Source organism: Hippopotamus amphibius, chromosome 4 (assembly GCF_030028045.1).
Source record: "Hippopotamus amphibius kiboko isolate mHipAmp2 chromosome 4, mHipAmp2.hap2, whole genome shotgun sequence".
NCBI lineage: Eukaryota > Metazoa > Chordata > Mammalia > Artiodactyla > Hippopotamidae > Hippopotamus > Hippopotamus amphibius.
In genome coordinates, this window is record NC_080189.1 from 92587118 (window position 1) to 92605734 (window position 18617).

General features: G+C 36.4%; 1 non-coding gene across 1 annotated transcript; it reads right to left on the reverse strand.

The window, feature by feature from the left end:
• Positions 1-5015: 5015 nt before the first annotated feature.
• LOC130852858 (small nucleolar RNA SNORA3/SNORA45 family) lies at positions 5016-5144 on the reverse strand. The gene has a single exon (XR_009053561.1). It is a non-coding gene; the product is annotated as a small nucleolar RNA SNORA3/SNORA45 family (small nucleolar RNA).
• Positions 5145-18617: the final 13473 nt, after the last annotated feature.

Here is an 18617-nt window from a genome sequence, read left to right on the forward strand (position 1 = left end):
CTTTTACGCTTCTGTGCTTCTCTATACGCTATTTTGACTGGAAGATCCTCAGTCATCATTATTTTTCTAGCTGGGTTATCCTGAAAATGGATGGTAAAATAGAGCTGGAAGTGCAAGGCATCTTTGGAGGACAATGCCTGTGAAAGATAAATGGAATAGGGAGAAGTGAACAAAGAAATCTTTCAGCTTGGAATGCAGGTCTGATACCCTTTATTCAAAAGAGAAAAGGAAGGGAAGAGGATTGGGTACAATACAACTATGAATAAGTCTTGGTCAGCCCAAAGATGAGCAGAAATGGCTACTGGGGACCGGGGACTATGACAATCAGGAAGAACATAATCTTAGCACATATGCTGTGGTGGATCCTGAAAGCAACTGATTGGCAAGTTCTCTCTTGAAGAGCAAAGAAAGATCATACTTCCGTGACTGCTGCAACTCTCTATCTAAGACAAATACTGTGGAATGTGACAGGAATGTGACAGGAAATAGATCAGTCAATCCATAAATTAAATACATCAAATAATCCTTCAAACTCACTTTGAATTGTTTAGTCATGATCTCTGACCTTTATGAAAGGATTAATGTACTCCCATAGCTCCTTAAACATTTCAGTACCAAAGGACACTAATAAAATCATGTGTTGATGCTTGTCTATCCCTATTGCTTATGAGCCTTGCCCCAGCAACTTGTTTGGGTATGGACAGGGTGGCTACATGACCACCTGTTAATAAGCCCAGGAAAAAGGAAAAGTTAACAGTCTTAGTAGGAATAGGGATGTGTCTGAAGAGAGTCAAAGTCCATGAGAAAATCATATCAACAACAATAACAACAACAAATCCAAACAAAGATACAGTAGTTTCCGTTTTCCCCAGCTCTGTATCAGGTACATGAATGTGAATTCTAGAGAATTCTTTGGCAGACTGCAAACCCTTTTAAAATACATTTTTATAATACCCCTTTTAATACTCAAAATAAAAATAATAGATAAAATAGCCTACCTAGTCTCACAGTATAAGATCAAAATGCTTTAATTAGTCTATAAAAAAAGAATCAGAGGAAAACAATTTGTCCCAAAATAATGTGTATTTCAGTGTTTAAATCCTCAGTCACTATTATACTAGAAGACATAAGAAGATAGATACTTTCACCTGCAGGGAAAAGCACTGTGAATAGGACAGTTATAAACATAGACTGCTAATCCTGTGTTGTACTGCCAATTCAAATACCATTAATGGTGGTAGGATTTTCCAAAATAGAAAACCAATCCTTTGTGAAATTCTAATCATAACAGAGCTCAATTTTTCCTCAATTGATTCTGTAGTTGCATTCCTGGAAATTTTGGAATATATTAAAACTGGGCAAGAAATGTGTTTATATCTATAATGGAGTTAAAGTCTACTCTTGACTGATTATAAATAGGCTTTCCAGCTACACAAACTACTGTATGACTATCAAAAGTTGCAAACAAAATGGGACAATTTTTGGTAGTTTTGTTGACATTCTGCAGGATGTCTAATAACCCTGGCAGTGGTGCTTCTTAATCATTGTGAAACCAAAAGATACCCCCACAAATTTCCAAAACATTCTCTGAGCTCTGAAAATCCCCCATTGAGAACTACTGTTCTTGGCAGTACATACAGAGAAAATGCAGATTCGTCTACAAGATAGTAACACTAAGATTTCCTCTGCAACCCTGGAGTGTTGATGAAGAATTCTCTTTAGTATCAGCGTTCTGGGAAAATAAAAACACATTTCTGATAACAAAAATGTGACTTTACAGTGAACTAGGAGTTAAACTCACGTAAGGGTGCCAGGAAAGTGCTAGAAGAGGGATGACACAAAAGTTTATATAGGGCCCTAGAATTAATATAATCCAGTGGAAGAATGGCATTGGTTCTAGAGGATGGTAGAAGGATGGAGAGATAAGGGGAGAAAGTTTTGAAAGCCATTTACTTTAAATTTTACTAAGAGTAATGAAAGCCATTAAAAGGAATGATAAAATCAGATTTGCATTTTTTCATCTTGATGCAACTTTGGGACAATAAGCTTGGAGCAGATGGTATAGGTAATTTTCTGATGGTTTCAAGTGAGAGGTATAATTCAAGTGAGAGATGTTAGGCCCCGGATAGGGCAGGCCTTGGGTACGGAGTAGAGTAGAAGGCAGAAGAGTTGTTTAGAAGGCAAAATTTACCTGACCTGGTGATTCACCTGACTGGGTACATGAAGAGAGAAAGATGAGTCGGGGATTTTTCCTAGAGTTTGGATCCCAAAACTGGGTTAAAGTATTCCACTCATAATCCATTTTTCATAAGGATGGGGATAAGACATTTACTTTGAAGGACAATAAGGACAGAAGTCAGAAGAAGGTATGAAGTGAGATTAAAGAATATTGAAGGCAAAAGGACCTGCCCAGTTACGTATCTATGAGGGTGAGTCAAAAATTATCTGCACTTTGGCTGTAGAATTTATTTTAGAAAAGACAAATACATCATTTTTGGACATAATCTCCTTGCTTCTCAATACACTTTGTCCATCTGTCAACAAGCTTTTGTATCCCCTCATTAAAAAATGTTTTAGGCTGAGCTGGGAGCCACGAATGCACCGCTGTCTTCAGTTCTTTATCAGAAGTGAATCCAGCTCCTTCTTGATGGCTAACACTTGTGGGACCTTCCTTGAACTTCTCTATCCATTCATACACACTTCTTTGTGACAAAACACTTTCTCCATGCTGCGCACAAAGTCTTCCATAAATAATGGCACCAGGTACACCTTCAGACCACAAAAAAATGAATTACTGCATGCTGCTCTTATTTCATGCAAATCACAAGTGGGGCATCCTTTTCTGCTTGCACCCCAGTCACAAATGAATTGACGTAACACATTTACACCTACACAGCCGTGACTGGGGAGACAGTAGCGCTGACAAGACAGTGCTGCCAACAGAAGTTTTAATGTAACCGGAGTGAGAATAATTTTTGACTCACCCTCGTATATTTCTTTCTCTCTCTCTCTCTTTCCCTCTCTGTCTCTGTCTCTCTCTACTCCCCTCCCTAAACTGGCCACATTAATTTTTATAAGAACACATTCCATCTTGCTGCCAAAAAGATTTTATGTTTACATACCCCAAATGGATTTTAAAATCATGACAGAATTCACGGATAAGATCACATCTGCTCATTTAATAACAATGAAGTAAACACAAATTAGAGTAGCATAACTTTAGTGCTGGTATTGTTGTAAACCGACCACTTAGACTCACTAGCTTAAAAACATCCAAATTTAGATAAGACAACTTATATATAAGATAAACAAGAGAAAGCAAGAAGTATTGTTCTGTAGATTCTTTTATTTGCTAGAGAACAAAATTTGATGTCTGACATTGGAGGGCAGGGTGATAACAAGAAAGCTAAAGGCAAGTTTCAAGATTCAGAAATTCTAGTACCAGATGGGCAGTTAAAGTGTCCAAGTGGCTGCAAATAATAAATGATAAAGGAGTCAACTTCTTTAAAATATTCCAAATTAAATGATCTAACTATGATATCATACCTCTGAAATATTACAAACAGAATAATAACCTCCCCTGGAAAGTTTTTAAGAAGCCAAGACTAACTGGGAGAATATAAACACATGCACTCATTTTTTTTTTTAACAAATAAATTTACTTTAAAAAATGAGAATTTCTGACCAAAATCACCCTATCAGACCCCCAAAGTAATAAATAGTATTTAAAACAAAACAAACAAACAAAAAAAAACAACTTAAAAAAAAAAAAAGACACAGGCACACACAGAGGGAGGACCCTGTGAGGACACAGGGAGGAGAGTCCAAAGAGGACTCGTAACGCAAAGAAAATATGAAGAATGATATTTGTCACTTTATTTAAACTCTGATGCTGATGGAAGCAATTTTAAGTCAATATTGTTTTGCTAGTCCTCTGAGCTCCTGAGGCATTTCATTAGCACTTGTATTTTATGGCCTATTAGAATTAGTCAGTTTTTCAGTTCAATTTTTCAAGTGTCTGTGTGCCTCTTTAAGGAAGAAAACAACATCTTATTTTGTGCCAGGCATCAGAAGACTAGAAGTAAAAACTAAAAGAAAGGTATACATTAAATCAATTTGTGCACTGAAGATTGTAATATGAATCAAAATACCATTCTAAAATACTGTTCTAATTTAACCCTGATACAACTTCACAATTAGCATTTTCACTGGGTGTGTTAGATACAGGGATAAAACATTTATTGCTGAAACTATTAATTGATTCTTGACTCTGATAATTAAAGATTTATGGTATAGTTTCATGGTAGAAAAAATATCAGAGGAATTGGTAAAAGGATTTTTTCTTTTGCCTTGAGATTCAAGATTAAGAAGTTTTTGACAGCATATCAACAATAACATTCTAGATTCTTATGTTCTGTATTTTAGGTCCTCTGGAGACATATAATAGATTCTTTAGGTGAAATAAAGTTTAAGTAAATAAGACCTGTTTACTCAAACAATCTTTGCTTAGTAACATAAGTTTTCATATCCAACATACGCTTGCCAGGCTGTAGACAATAAAATTCAATAAGTGGGATGAAGACATTTCTCATTTTAAAAGTCTGTTTCCATTTTAAACTTATTTCTAAGAAAGACTTTTGTTAAGATGTAGTCAGCAGTTGGCTTTTTTTACTCTTCTTAAGTTTGAGAAATGAAGACAGAAATGGGAATTTTTCAGCTTGACTCAGGAAAAAGGTGGAAGGATGAGTATGACCTAATGCCCATACTCAATAACTTTATAGTCCAGTGAGAGAGAAAAAATTAAATAAACAAACACAAATAAACACTTCAAATATTGAAAAGTAAAATTAGAACAAAGAAAGAAGCAATCTCTGGGTGGAATTTCCCAATTGAAAACTGTATGCCTCTCCCTGAAAAAAAATAAAATTATATAGTCATATATATGACATTTATTTATTATTTCTTTGTAGTGATCTCAAACTCATATACTCCTTTTTTGTTTTTTTCCAGGGAGGGCATGTTTCTGATCTGGACACTCCTGGGGACACTGATTGTCCTTGCCAGCGAATCAAGACCAGCAGATTCTCTCCGAGGACTCTAGCATACCAGGACAAGAGCTGTCAGGATGTGACTCTAGTCTTGGGTCAAACTCATGCACTCCTTTTCAACCTGAGTAAAACTGTCTTTCCTATAACTATTCTCTCTTCTGCAAATTTTGGGTATTGATAGCTAAAGACCATATTTGTAGGTTTTTAGTTTTCTTTTACATTCTTTCGGTCATGAAAAAGATCTGTAGTTAATGTTACCTCTTACCTGAGCTACCTGGTATCTGTTATCACAAATGTTAACTCTACCCCTCACTTCCCACCTCCCGGTTTAACATATCCTAACATCTGGAAGATTCTATTTGTGGAATCACTCTTCTTAGTACCTCATATTATAAATGTATCCGTACAACTACTAGTCCTCTGCTTTAAATCACACTGAGAAGGACTGCTTGAGAGTGAAGGGCCTCTAACAATATCCACTGAGGTGACCAGGTTTTATACCTGCACTTATCTATTGGCCTATTTACAAAGTTTTTGTGCATTGCAATATGAAATTTCACTTAAATAAACTGATATGAATGGCAGGAATTATCTTTGCCAAGACATTCTGAAGAAAATAGATAGATGTATTCTTATCTTCAATGTATAGGTAGAAAATAAATAACATCCCCTAAATATTACAGACACTTTTTAAAAGCTCTAGGTATTTGGGATAGCCCTAAAAAGTTTTTTCTAATTTCTTTTCCAATACTTTTTACTATGGATCAGAATTCTTATAAACCGTAAAGCCCACTGGATCACAATCTTTTTGCCTGATTTTATTCACTTTCGTGGTTTCTTCTACCATATGGTTTTTGCTAAACTGTAAGCACGTTGAGAGCAAGAATTATATATTTTCTTCATTTCCTAAAAAATTACTTCTATGTCATTGACCTCACAGGAATATCATAAGTATTAACAAATTATGGAAGAGTATCTAAAAATTGGGTTCCAGCCTCTTCAAAGTTAAGAGAGTCTTCATATTAAATTAGGCCTTTAGGAATGTATAGTTTTATCTCCAGGCAAATAAGATTTTTAACAATCTGGTTTATTATTTATACTACTAATTTTTAGTAATGTATTTTCTATTTTTAGGAGAAATGATGTATAGGGTAAGAGTTGAGAGCATATAAGAATTTTGTCTGTAAAAATACATACCCATGAAGGCAAATTTCTAGAGTTTATTAAATTAATAGTATGAATTACCAGAGTAAAGCTGGAATCCAAATCAATCAAAGAACCATTGTGCAGCTGAAATTTCAATTTAAACTTTGTTAGGGTCACAAAATGTGAGAGGTCAATCTCATTACAGTCTTTTAACTGGTATTAAGTCATCTAAGCATATGGTGAATATATTATATTGAATAGTTATGACTAATACATGTCCAAGAAAAATTTACTCACTTCTTAATATTTAAATTTACAGAATAAAATTTTAGAGGTTAACCTGTGAAACAAAGTAAAGATGAACTCGCAAAGAGAAAGATTTTGGTATTACCAATGAATTGAAATTATAGAATTCTGAGTGTAATCTGTTAATTTTATTTGTTGGCATAGAACATGAAAACACAATTTCTTCTCTCAACTAGGATAAGAGATTCCTAAGTGATAATCTGTTATGAACTCTGCCTTCTTCTAAACTATAGGTTTGAGAAATAAAACAAATATCTGAAAAAGCAAAATTCCTTATTAATTTCCATGGCTCTGTGGCCACATACTCTAGGGAAGGAAAGCTGTAGATGTTCAGTGCCTTGTTGGTGAGCTGCCATGATTTTTATAAAGGAAAACATAATATTTAAAAAAAATAAAGTATGGAAATACCCATTTTGGAGGTTATTAATGATGTCTAAGAAATATTTTCCAATTTTATATTGCAAAGTACTATAAAAATGTCTACAACAGTCATCTACCTATATTTAATTATAGACACAAAAAGATGGGAAACAAGTATTCCTTCTTCCCTAAATTTTTGAAACATAGTTCTAAATAAGACATAACTGCTTTTCTATTATATAATGTTATTTCAGTTTTAGGATGATTGATAACATTTTCCAAATTGTTAACAATCAACTCCTATTACAAAATTCTGTATATCTAGAATCCAATGAAAAGAGTTAAATGCTACATTTCATCATTTATATAGTAAGTCAAAGTACAAGTTATAAGCACTGTATCTCAACATTGAAGCTGAAAAGAAATGCATTAAAAAAGTAAGATTTAAGATACACCGGTGATTCTCAGGTCTGCCCTGGTGGGCAACCACAGAGATAGATCTCCAAGTGTCAGCCATGGCTCTGCAGAGCCTGTAGTTCCTGGGAAGATTGGGAGTGAACAGGGCATTCAGATACATACACCAGGGTGCCTTTCAGAATTGGTGAGCCCAATCTGCTCAACCTCAATTGAAACAGCTTTTCCTCACCTTTAAAAATAGGGGAGCTTGGGACCTCCCTGGCAGCGCAGTGGTTAAGAAACCACCTGCCAACACAGGGGACACGGGTTTGAGCCCTGGTCCAGGAAGATCCCACATGCTGTGGAGCAACTAAGCTCGTGTGCCACAACTACTGAGCCTGTGACCTAGAGCCTACATGCTACAACTACTGAGCTAACATGCTGCAAGTACTGAAGCCTGCCTGCCTAGAGCCGGTGCTCCACAACAAGAAAGGCCACTGCAATGAGAAGCCTGCACACCACAACAAAGAGTAGTCCCCGCTCACCACAACTAGAGAAAGCCCACATGCAGCAACAAAGACCCAATGCAGCCAAAAAAAAAAAAAAGAAAGAAAGAAAAAAAAAAGGGGGTTCTTGACACTTCATAACTGAATGGGAAGATCAGCTTGGTCTCTATGATGAACTAAGGGATGTGATGGGGAGGGTGGGGACGAAGGCTCAAGAGGGAGGAGATATGGGGATATATGTATAAATATAGCTAATACACTTTGTTGTACACTAACACAAAACTTTAAAGCAATTATACTTCAATAAAGATGTATAAAAAAATGACTGATTTCATGGTCATCATCATTCAACCACAGGACTGAAAAAGCCCCTTCAGAGAGCATCCAGCCTAGCATTTCCCCAAGTGTTAAATGAATCCCACTAGTGGGGCAGGGGATGCGTTCAGGTGGTACTTTGGTGTATTAGTTTCCTAAGGCTGCAGAAATTATCAGAAACTTGGTGACTTAACGTAACAGAAATGTATTCTCTTACAGTTCTGGAGGCTAGAAGTCCGAAATCAAGGTGTTAGCAGGGCCATACTCGCTCTCTGAAGGCTCTGGGGGAGGATCCTTCCTTGCTTCCTACACAGCTTCTGGTGGTAGCTGACAATACTTGGTGTTTCTTCTCCATAAACACATCACTCCAATATCTGCCTCTATTATCACATGGTATTCTCCCTGTGTATCTGTGTCTGTGTCCAAATTTCTTATAAGGACATCAGTCATTGGATCAGGGCCAAGAATCCAGTAGGACCTCATCTTAACTTGATTACATTGGCAAAGACCTTATTTCAAAGAAAGTCCCATTTACAGGTACTAAAGTTCAGGACTTTTAAGTCATATTATTTTGGAGGACACAACAAAGATGAATGTTATTTTTTATAATAATATATTTTAATTCACATCAATAAAATATAATTAGCTCATCATAGTTTGATTTCACTGATACTTGTATCATTGCTTAAGAAGACTAAAGGCTAAAGTTAAAATAAAATAAATTAATATGTTGAGTAAACAATTCTATAGGTGTTACTCAGACAAAGCAAAACTTGTGAGGTTGGTGCATTAACATTTGGAACTCACCGAGCTAGCCCCAACCCCTTCTTTTAGGTAGTGTGTTATCTAGAGAGGAAAATAAGGTAAATAACTGAAAGCTTACCAGAAGAGATTTTATAATCTCTCTTACATTTAGAGGTCATTATGCTACACATCTCATTGCCTGACACTTCCTCCTCACATCCGACCCTAATCGCTTGAGTTAAAAAGCATGACTTCTGGAGACATACCATTTATTTTGCTTATGAAATTATAATACACATATTATCTATTATTTAAAGATAAGGAAACTGAGACTCAGAGATATAAATTGAAAGAGAGGTGCCTAATTAGTGAGAGAGCAAGCTGACTAATCCTAGTCTTGTTAATCAAAAGCCTTTTACGCCATATCCTTTATATAATTCAAAACAATTAAGTAATCTAACACAGAGGAAGATGAACTGCAGGTGTGCAAAAAACTTCTAGTGTTTAAAAATGTAATGGAGGGGGAAAAAGATGGCGGCGAAGTAGAGAGACGTGGAGTGCATCCCTCTCCACAGATACATTGGGAATGCACGGAAGGACGCAGTCATTCCCACAGAGAACCAGCTGAACACCAGCAGACGGCCTCGGACACCAGAAAGGGCTGCGGGGAGCCCAACATAGCCGGTAGGGAGGCATCTACGAGGGCTCAAAGAGGGTGAAGCGGTGGAGCTGTGGCAGATGGGAGGGAGTGAGAAACATACGGAGGGTCCGCAGCGCAGCTCAGCGTTCCCAGACCAAGACATCGATCCGTGGCTGAACCGAGGGTCCAGGAGCGGAAGCGTGGGAACCGGAGAGCTGGTTCAGGGTGAGAAACATTGTTGCCGGTAGGGTGACGGACCGAGAGGACAGGAGGGAGGAGGTCCGCAGAGAGGAGTGCCTGTCCCTGAGAGCTGCCCGGCCATGATGGCGGCTGGAGGCTGCAGGCTCACGGGCGGGGGGGAGGAGCCGCGCGCATAGCCTCTCTCTCTCTTTCAGAGCCTCTGCAACAGGCAGTGGAGAGACGCCCTGTGGGCCACCTAAGGCTCTCAGGGATAACAAGCACCCTCAGGCGCTCGGGCGGGGCTAGATTAAAACCCCTTGCAACACCAGCAGCAGGGAGACTGCCAAGAGAAAAAAAAAAAAAAAAAAAACAGCAACAACAACAAAAAAAAACCCGAGAGAGGCCCAACTCTAAGACTTTCTGTGTACGCCTGAGCCACCGGCGTCCCCCTGCAACAGGCACCTCCAAGCCTGACTGAAACAACAGTGCGCCACTGCTCACTCACTCCCAGGAGAAGGAGCCACTATTGTACCCTCTCCCTCCCCACACACCGACGCTTACAGACGAACAATAAAGGAACCTCTGCTGGTCACAGAATAACGCAAAAAAACCCAAGGCAGGGAGAAGGACACTTACAGCTGAGACGCTAAGGAAACAGAAATAGTAGTATTAATACCTATTGAACTGGTCCATTCTGGGATCAGTTCTGGATTTTTTTTTTTTTTCTTTTTCTCTCTCTCTTTTTTTTTTCTTTATTAAATACGATCTTAGCCTTAAGGGATCTACAAGTTTCATAACATAATTTTTTAATGATATTTTTTATTCTTTTTTTTTTTGCCTTTTTATATACTTCTATATCTAGCTAAGTTTTTGGTAGTACAGACAATATATCTCTCATACTTTCCTTTCATCCCTATCTTTTATACATTTCTATTCCTTTCTTTTTATTTCCATATTTCCAACCACATTACGCTCTTCTGTTCCCCTTTCTTCCAGCCATTTTAAGTGTATTTTATCTTAACATACTTATAAGCAACACTATCGGTCTGCTCAGACTCCTTGCTCTATTCTCCAGATGACACACTGCCTTGGTATTTAATATTAAGCTTTTGTCTTTATCTTAGTTCTTAGTACAGCTGTCTAATTACATTCTGAGAATCTCCATTCTCTCTGGTGGTACTCTGGATATTTTCTATATTTGATCCTAGCTTACAAAATCTCCCTGGATTGATGTTTGTATGTGTAAGGTGTTATTTCTTTGTTTGTTTGCTTTTGCTTTTGTCTCTGATTTGTTCTGTTTCAGTTGTCAATTTCTGCTGGGTTTCTCTTTGAATATCTGATAGCACACTGGGGTTCTGTCAGGTCTTTCTAGACCCTTATGTCCTAACGCATTCAGTAATTGTGTGTCTTATACATGTATGTGTTTCCTAGACTTAATATTCGTTTAGTCCAATACTTGGACATTAGTCTGAGGCTTCGACAGTCTTCTATAAACACCTCTATCGCCAGGACAAGCAACGCCAAAAGTTTGGACAACCATGAGGAAACAAAGAAACACCATGCAGGTGAAGGAGCAGGAAAAAAACCCACAAGACCAAATAAATGAGGAGGAAATAGGAAAAATGCCTGAAAAAGAATTTAGAGTAATGATAGTAAAAATGATACAAAATCTCGATAACAAAATAGAGAAAGTACAAGAAACAGTTCATAAGAACTCAGAAAAACAAACAGCAATGGATAACAAAATAACTGAAATTAAAAATATTCTAGATGCTATAACCAGCAGAATGACTGAGGGAGAAGAACGAATAAGTGAGTTGGAAGATAGAATGGGGGAAATAAACGCCACAGAGTAGGAAAAAGAAAAAAGAATAAAAAGATTAGAAGACAGTCTCAGAGACCTCAGTGATAACATTAAGCATACCAACATTCGAATTATAGGCATCCCAGAAGAAGAAGAAAACAAGAAAGGGTCTGAGAAAATATTTGAAGAGGTTGTAGTGGAAAACTTCCCCAACATGGGAAAGGAAATAATTCACCAAGTCCAAGAAGCACAAAGAGTCCCATGCAGAATAAACCCAAGGAGAAATACACCAAGGCACATATTAATCAAACTAACAACAATTAAACACAAAGAAAAAATATTAAAAGCAGCAAGAGAAAAGCAACAAACAACATATAAGGGAAAACCCATAAGGATAACAGCTGACCTTTCTACAGAAACTCTGCAGGCCAGAAGGGAATGGCAGGATATACTGAAAGTCCTGAAAGAGAGAAACCTACAGCCAAGAATACGCTACCCAGCAAGAATCTCATTCAGATTTGAGGGAGAAATCCAAAGCTTTCCAGACAAGCAAAAGTTAAGAGAATTCAGCACCACCAAACCAGCCTTACAACAAGTGCTAAAGGAACTTCCCTAAGTAGGAAACACAAGAAAAGGAAAACACCTACAAATACAAACCCAAAACAATTAAGAAAATGGTAATTGGAACACACATGTCAATAATCACTTTAAATGTAAACGGATTAAATGCTCCAAACAAAAGAAACAGACTGGTTGAATGGATATAAAAACAAGACCCTTCTCTATGCTGCCTACAAGAAACCCACTTCAGACCAAGGGATACATAGAGACTGAAAGTAAAGGGATGGAAAAAGATATTCCATGCAAATGGAAGTCAAAAGAAAGCTGGAGTAGCAATACTCATATCAGACAAATTAGACTTGAAAGTAAAGACTATTAAAAGAGACAAGGAAGGACACTACATAATGATCAAGGGATCCATCCAAGAAGAACATATCACAATGGTAAATATCTATGCCCCCAACATAGGAGCACCTCAATACATAAGGCAAATGCTCACAGCTATAAAAGGGGACATCGACAGTAACACAATAATAGTGGGAGACTTGAACACCCCACTTACATCAATGGACAGATCATCCAAACAGAAAATCAATAAAGACACACAAGCTTTAAATGACACATTAGACCATCTCGACTTCATTGATATTTATAGGACATTCCATCCAAAAACGACAGACTACACTTTCTTCTCAAGTGCACACGGAACATTTTCCAGGATAGATCACATCTTGGGTCACAAATCAAACCTTGGCAAATTCAAGAAAATTGAAATCATATCAAGCATCTTCTCAGACCACAACGCCATGAGACTAGATATCAATTACAGGAAAAAAACTGCAAAAAATACAAACACATGGAGGCTAAACAATTCACTCCTAAATAACCAAGGAAGCACTAAAGAAATCAAAGAGGAAATCAAAAAATATCTAGAAACAAATGACAATGAAAACACAACAACCCAAAACCTATGGGATGCAGCAAAAGCAGTTCTAAGAGGGAAGTTTATAGCAATACAGTCCTACTTTAAGAAACAAGAAAATGATCAAATAAACAACCTAACCTTACACCTAAAACAACTAGAGAAAGAAGAACAAAGAAACCCCAAAGTGAGCAGAAGGAAAGAAATCATAAAGATCAGAGCAGAAATAAATGAAAAAGAAAGGAAAGAAACCATAAGAAAAATAAATAAAACTAAAAGCTGGTTCTTTGAGAAGATTAACAAAATTGATAAACCATTAGCCAGACTCATCAAGAAAAAAAGGGAGAAGATGCAAATCAACAAAATTAGAAATGAAAAAGGAGAAGTCACAACGGACACCTCAGAAATACAAAAGATCATGAGAGACTACTACAAGCAACTATATGCCAATCAATTGGATAATCTGGAAGAAATGGATACATTCTTAGAAAAATACAATCTTCCAAGACTGAATCAGGAAGAAATAGAAACCATGAACAGACCAATCACAAGTACGGAAATTGAGGCAGTGATTAAAAATCTCCCAACACACAAAAGCCCAGGACCAGATGGGTTCACGGGCGAATTCTCTCAAACATTTCGAGAAGAGTTAACACCTATCCTTCTCAAACTCTTCCAAAATATTGCAGAAGGAGGAACACTCCCAAACTCATTCTACGAGGCCACCATCACCCTGATACCAAAACCAGGCAAAGATGTCACAAAAAAAAACTACAGACCAATATCACTGATGAATATAGATGCAAAAATCCTCAACAAAATACTAGCTAACAGACTCCAACAGCACATTAAAAAAATCATACACCACGATCAAGTGGGATTTATCCCTGGGATGCAAGGATTCTTCAATATACGCAAATCAATCAACGTGATACATCATATCAACAAATTGAAGGATAAAAACCATATGATCATTTCAATAGATGCAGAAAAAGCTTTTGACAAAGTTCAACATCCATTTATGATAAAAGCTCTCCAGAAAATGGGCATAGAAGGAAATTACCTCAACATAATAAAAGCCATATATGAAAAACCAAAAGCCAACATCGTTCTAAATGGTGAAAAACTGGAAGAATTCCCTCTAAGAACAGGAACAAGACAAGGGTGTCCACTCTCACCACTATTATTCAACATAGTTTTGGAAGTTTTAGCCACAGCCATCAGAGAAGAAAAAGAAATAAAAGGAATACAAATTGGAAAAGAAGTAAAATTGTCACTCTTTGCAGATGACATGATACTATATATACAAAACCCTAAAGACTCTACCAGAAAACTGCTCGCACTAATTGAAGAGTTTAGTAAAGTAGCAGGATACAAAATTAATGCACAGAAATCTCTTGCATTCCTATACACTAACAATGGAAGAGCAGAAAGAGAAATTAAGGAAACTCTCCCATTCACCATGGCAACCAAAAGAATAAAATACCTAGGAATAAACCTGCCTAAGGAGGCAAAAGATCTGTATGCAGAAAACTTTAAGACATTGATGAAAGAAATCAAAGACGACACAAACAGATGGAGGGACATACCATGTTCCTGGATTGGAAGAATCAACATCGTGAAAATGTCTGTACTACCCAAAGCAATTTACAGATTCAATGCAATCCCGATCAAATTACCAATGGCATTTTTCACAGAACTAGAGCAAGAAATCTTACGATTTGTATGGAAATGCAAAAGACCCCGAATAGCCAAAGCAATCTTGAGAATGAAAAATGGAGTTGGTGGAATCAGGCTTCCTGACTTCAAACTATACTACATGGCCATAGTGATCATGACAGTATGGTACTGGCACAAAAATAGAAAGGAAGATCAATGGAATAGAATAGAGAACTCAGAAGTAAGTCCAAACACATATGGGCACCTTATCTTTGACAAAGGAGGCACGAGTATACAATGGAAAAAAGACAGCCTCTTCAAGAAGTGGTGCTGGGAAAATTGGACAGCAACATGTAAAAGAATGAAATTAGAACACTTCCTAACACCATACACAAAAAGAAACTCCAAATGGATTCAAGACCTACATGTAAGGCCAGACACTATAAAACTCCTAGAGGAAAACATAGGCAGAACACTCTATGACATACATCAAAGCAAGATCCTTTTTGACCCACTTCCTAGAATCAGGGAAATAAAATCAAGAATAAACAAATGGGACCTCATGAAACTTAAAAGCTTTTGCACAGTGAAAGAAACCACAAACAAGACTAAAAGGCAACCCTCAGAATGGGAGAAAATAATTGCCCATGAAACAACGGACAAAGGATTAACCTCCAAAATATATAAGCAGCTCATGCAGCTTAATACCAAAAAAGCAAATAACCCAATCCACAAATGGGCAGAAGACCTAAATAGACATTTCTCCAAAGAAGACATACAGATGGCCAACAAACACATGAAAAGATGCTCAACATCACTCATCATCAGAGAAATGCAAGTCAAAGCCACAATGAGGTATCAACTCACACCCATCAGAATGTCCATCATCACAAAGTCTGGAAACCACAAATGTTGGAGAGGGTGTGGAGAAAAGGGAACTCTCCTGCACTGTTGGTGGGACTGTAAGTTGGTACAGTCACTGTGGAAAACAATTTGGAGGTTCCTTAAAAAACTACAAATAGAACTACCATATGATTCAGTAATCCCACTACTGGGCATTTACCCAAAGAAAACCATAATCCCAAAAGAAACTTGTACCATAATGTTTATTGCAGCACTATTTACAATAGCCAGGACATGGAAGCAACCTGAATGCCCATCAACAAATGAATGGATACAGAAGATGTGGCATATATATACAATGGAATATTACTCAGCTATAAAAAGGGATGAGATGGAGCTATATGTCATGAGGTGGATAGAACTACAATCTGTCATACAGAGTGAAGTAAGTCAGAAAGAGAAGGACAAATATTGTATGCTAACTCACATATACGGAATCTAAAAATGGTACTGATGAACTCAGTGACAAGAACAAGGATGTAGATACAGAGAATGGACTGGAGAACTCGAGGTATGGGAGGGGGCGGGGGGTGAAGGGGAAACTGAGACGAAGCGAGAGAGTAGCACAGACATATATATACTACCAACTGTAAAATAGTCAGTGGGAAGTTATTGTATAACAAAGGGAGTCCAACTCGAGGATGGAAGATGCTTTAGAGGACTGGGGCGGGGAGGGTGGGGGGGACTCGAGGGGGGGAGAGTCAAGGAAGGGAGGGAATACGGGAATATGTGTATAAAAACAGCTGATTGAACCTGGTGTACCCCTCAAAAAATAAATAAATAAATAAATAAATAAAAACGTAATGGAGCTACAAGTAAAAGAATGAAATTAGAACACTCCCTAACACCTTACACAAAAATAAACTCAAAATCGTTTAAAGACCTAAATGTAAGACTGGACACTATAAAACATAGGAAGAATACTCTTTGACATAAATCACAGAAAGATCTTTTTTGACACACCTCCTAGAGTAATGGAAATAAAAACAAAAATAAACAAATGGGACCTAATGAAAGTTAAAAGCTTTTGCACAGCCAAGGAAACTATAAACAAGATGAAAAAACAATCCTCAGAATGGGAGAAAATATTTGCAAACAAATCAACAGACAAAGGATTAATCTCCAAAATATATAAACAGTTCTTGCAGCTCAATATCAAAAAAAAACAAACAACCCAATCAAAAAATGGACAGAAGATCTAAATAGGCATTTCTCCAAAGAAGACATACACATGGCCAACAGGCACATGAAAAGCTGCTATACATCACTAATTATCAGAGAAATGCAAATCAAAACTACAATGAGGTATCACCTCACACTGGTTAGAATGGGCTTCATCAGAAAATCTACAAACAGTAAATGCTGGAGAGGGTGTGGAGAAAAGGGAACCCTCTGGAGAACAGTATGGAGGTTCCTTGAAAAACTAAAAATCTAATTACCATGTGACCCAGCAATCCCACTACTGGGCATATACCCAGAGAACACCATAATTCAAAAAGACACATGCACTCCAATGTTCATTGCAGCATTATTTACAATAGCCAGATCATGAAAGCAACCTAAATGTCCATTGACAGACGAATGGATAAAGAAGATGTCGTACATATATAGAATGAAATATTACTCAGCCATAAAAAGGAATGAAATTTGGTAATTTGTAGAGGTGTGGATGAACATAGAGACTGTTATACAGAATGAAGTAAGTGAGAAAGACAAAAACAAATATCGCATATTAACACATACATATGGAATCTAGAAAAATGGTACAGATGAACTGGTTTGCAAGGCAGAAATAGAGACACAGATGTAGAGAACAAACATATGGACACTAAAGGGGGAAAGCCAGTCGGGGGTAAGAAGAATTGGGAGATTGGGATTGACATATACACACTAATATGTATAAAATAGATAACTAATGAGAACCTGCTGCATAAGGTACTCCACTTCTCTGTACAGCAGAAACTAACACTGTAAAACAACTACACCCCAATAAAGTAAATAAATAATTAAGCACACACAAAAAGAAAACAGAACTACAACACATGAATTATCTATTTTTAAATAGTAAGATCTTAAAAAATGTAAATAGCTATAGTTATTAAAATGTAAAAATTAGGGTTTATACCCAAACAGTGTGTGTTAAGATTTTTACTCTTGTGACAATAAAATATATTTTAAGATTAAATTTTAAATCAAATTCACATTTAAAGTAATTTATATAAATCCTGTCAAAACAAGAAAGCTGTGTGATAGTATAATCTCATTCTTGAACTTCTAGAATACAATTTTATGACTTGAATTGACTTATGTAATTAATTTTAACTGATATTTTAGCTTCAAGGATACAGAAATATTCTCATTCAATATCAATCCAAAAGCTCTCCACTACAAACATAATTTTAGTATGAACAATTTTTATACTGTCTTTCACTTTCACATTCTCTTTACCCTTTACAAATGCTTTTAATTAAAAATAATGCTTTCAATTTTGAAAACTGGATGACCATCAAAGCTTTGTGCCTAAAACATTGTTTCCTGTCAAAATTATATAACAATTTTATATTTATATTATGAAAGCTGATAGATTATTTTGCAGAGCTTTGTGGCACAGAGCAGATTGTTTTAAAAGTTTAAAAAACAATTTTAGAAATTTTAAAGTTTTATAAATTTTTACTATTAATACTTACATTAAAAATTATTTTAAAAGCCTTAACAGATGAGAAAAAGTATTTGGAGACAAAATTTAAATCAACATAAATCAAGTTTAAATCAACTTCTTACTGAACACTGTATTTCATTTCAGAAGCACCTGGCATACAGGACAATAAGTAAAGCCATACATTTCTAGTGAAAAATACTGTTGGCACAAATTCATGAAATTTGAGAAATATAAACTGACCAAATACAACAAATGTCAGAAGATACACTGACATTTATGTAATGAATAAGTATGTTTGGAACACATTTTTTAATTATCATTAATTTTCCAGAATTTATGAATTATTATTCAGGCAGTTTGCTTTCATCTTTCCTTGATCAAATTGATACAATGGTCATTTCACAACATATTCTATTTTCTGTTGAAAGATAAGTACAAAACAGTAGACAAAGTAAAGTATCATTAACG